A 3,694-nucleotide genomic window follows, 5' to 3' on the forward strand; every position below is an offset into this window, starting at 1 on the left:
TCACTTGAATTAATTTATTGCACGTTAATATCACCATTCTTTTGTAGCTCATGTGTATAGAAAAACTTTGATGAAGTGTGCTTCGTTCTATCTCCTTTTACGAATCTTCCCTTAAGATGTGCTATGTATGCTGCATTATCTCTGTATAAAACTGTGAGTACATTTTCACATTTCAAATCATATTTTTCTCGAATGAGATGTATCATGGACCTCAACCATACACATTCTCGGTTCGCTTCATGAATAGCTATTCTCTCAGCATGATTCGATGAACTGACTATGATAGTCTGCTTTGTATATCTCCAAGATATGGCAGTATCACCACATATAAACACATAGCTTGTTTGAGATCGAACTTTATGTAGGTCAGAAAAGTACCCAACATCAGCATGACCAATAAGATTGGGACTGCAATCTTGCTAACAAATTAACTAAAAAGGCTATATCAAGCCTTGTAGTATCTGCAAGATACATAAGTGCATCAATTACACTAAGATATGACACTTCATAACCAATTCAAATTGATATATTTCTCATTTCAGCAAATAATCTATTGCTTTAGAAAACTCTCCAAGAGTTTCAATAATATTCAAACCATCAATTTATCCCTTATAAGGATAATGAATAAGTTTTTCGAAAACTTTATATGGTTCAGGCATTCTGAATCCTTTAGAATTTTCATATAGATTTTTGTCAAGTGACAATATTCAACATTTCATGTGTGACATCTTTGAGTGGACTGAAAATCAAATAAGTTTTATGCTTATCAAGATGCATCTTTTCATGTCACTTAATAAATGTTTCTATGTCAGCAAGCATAAATTAACGTAAAATTCAGATTCTCGTAATCTCTCACAATATTGCACCAATATTGTATCAAAGATATTGATGATATATCATTTTGTATCGATTCACAGTTTGACATAACATTTTGAGATTTCATCACTTCATTATTTTGAGGTACCTGAAACTATCATAAGGTTTCATGAAGTGTTATGTTGTACGCTCTTCAAGAGCACATTGCCTTCTTATTATTATTATTATTTGCTCCTTATTTTTCAAGGATTATTTCATTTGAAACTGATTGGTCTACCATGCTTCACGCATGCATAGACTTTGTTCTTTAGGGACACAAAATAGAAGCACTTACAGCTTAATATGAGATGTTTTCGGCGTTTGAATTGAATTATCTGTTGAATGAGGATCTGATGATAATTCCTAACATATTTCATAGTCGCTTATAATCTTCCTCTTATGTTAGAAAAACTAACATACATCCTCCATCTTCTTTGAGGAATCTATCTTTGTGCATCATAGTATATTTATTAATTGTATATCGCACATCAAAACTGTTAGATGGAATAGTTGGTTCCTGACCTTGAACTAGTTAAGAGGGAATAAATAATCATAATTTACTGGTCTAGTGCATACAAATGCTATTGTATGCAACAAAGCATATTTCAGACCAGCACATGAAGCTTTATTCTCATTAACAATGGTTTAGCTATTTATCCAAGGCATTCAATGCCAAACCATAATCATCAAGATGAATTTTCTTGATTACACAATCTGAAAGTAATGCTCTTAACTCAATTTATTGAGCAAGAAACTTTATGAATGTCAAACTGCAGATTGACAATAAATGTACATGTGATCATCTTATTGATGCATCTTTTCAAAACATATCACATGATAGGTGAATGGGCCCTTATTCACCTTTTATAATTTTCAGATTTTAAGGGATCCAATCCTAAAATGGCCAACTTATCAGGAGAACAAGCAACATTAAAGTTCATGAAGAATTTTCAAAGTCTTCAATAGATGTTCAATACTCAGTATGCACATCTTTGGGATGTCTATCATTCATGTCAATTTATAAACTTTTATTCTAGCAAACTCCAAGTTTACCATGACATGCAACTTTTAATTTAGTAAATTTCTGATTTACTATTACATGAATAAATTTTAGATTTACTACTTTAGAAGTATATTTCAAAATAACTCTTCTAGGTTATTCTACCTCTTTCGGGGGTGAGTTGTGATACCATCACAATCAAGTGCATATTTGCATTAATAAATTTATTATTCCCTAGGAATGGAATATAATTATGGCTTAAGCCTATCAAATTCTGATAGCTTATAATCTTTTTTCATCATATTGCTACTTCAAAAGCACATTGAGGCATATATCGTATATTGCTACCACATTCACTTCAAAAATGGAGCAAATTATCATCTTTCAGACCTATCATATATTGCTATCATATTCACTTCATGGAATGGAGCATATTCAATGGACAAATTTCATGTCCTTTTAATAAAAAATATTATTTTGCCTTAGCCATCATAATATCATCGATATGGTGCATTGAGATTCAAACTCAACGTCCTATCCATATAAAGGTGTCTTAGGCATAAATCAATGGGACTTAAACCCAACATCTTATTATCATAGTGCATTGGGACTTTAACCCAATGTCTTAGCTTTTTGATGCGAACCAAAAACATAATAGAACAAATTAGTACTTACCACGTTATATTCATAAAGCTAAAAATCACAATTTCATCATGGATCTATTATTTATTTATACTTACCAGTATGTATATTTCAATAAAAGTAAACAATATTTACCTCTCAGATCACGAATGGCGAATGGCATGACTAAAGTAATAAATAAAAACATTCGTATGCATAATGATGCCAGTCTCTCTTCTTCTTCTTTTTTCTTTTTGGACTTGAATCCAATATTACCAAGTAAACTATTTGTATGAACAGAACATAATTACAAATAGATAAAACCAAAAGAAATAGATTCCATCTACAATACAAATATAAATGAAGTAGTACACATTTGTTACCTATATTTTTGGTTACATTTTTTTCAATTCTCATAATGAGATTAACAAGATGGGTTCATAAGAAGTTTAACTAAACCTTGAAGTTAGAGACTTCGTGCTGATAATGTGTTATAAAATATAATATAAAGAACAAGAAGAATGGAGAGAGAAAGAGGGGATGCTTCTTTATTTCCCTTGATGGTTGAGAGATCATAAGATTGAGGATACAATGAACAAAATTCCTCTATTTATAAGAAAAAATACTCTTAATTTCTGACTAAAAGACAGATATTTCAAATCCTGATAGATATCAACTAGATCTTGATAGATCTTATTAGATCTTGATAGACATTCACTATAATATAAATACATTTATAACAATATATTGGTTATACAATAATTAAAGCCCAATTAGAAATCTAAGTATGATAACTAACTACTACTAATATGTAATTTTATATATAAATTATTTTTAACTTAAAATTAATAATCTATTACTCTTAATTTTCTTTATTATTTTAGAATTAACAGTTGTTTTCTTAGTTTTCTTAGTTTTCTTTTCCTTTCAGTGTACGTTTTCTTTTCGTTTCTTTTTTCTTTTCTTCCTTTCTTTTGTTTGTTTGTCAAAAAATCATATCTTTATAAAAAATAATTGATAACTTCAATATATAAAGGAATTGCAAGTAGATATATATTTTCAATTCAAATTTCAATTTATATGTAAAATTTTAAAATAATTGAAAGTAAGGATAAGGGTTGGATACATATTACAAATGTATATTCTTTAGACAACATAATAATAATAATGATAATAATAATAATAATAATAATAATAATAATAATAATAATAATAATA

The sequence above is a fragment of the Capsicum annuum genome, chromosome 4 (genome assembly GCF_002878395.1).
Source record: "Capsicum annuum cultivar UCD-10X-F1 chromosome 4, UCD10Xv1.1, whole genome shotgun sequence".
In the NCBI taxonomy this organism is placed as follows: domain Eukaryota; kingdom Viridiplantae; phylum Streptophyta; class Magnoliopsida; order Solanales; family Solanaceae; genus Capsicum; species Capsicum annuum.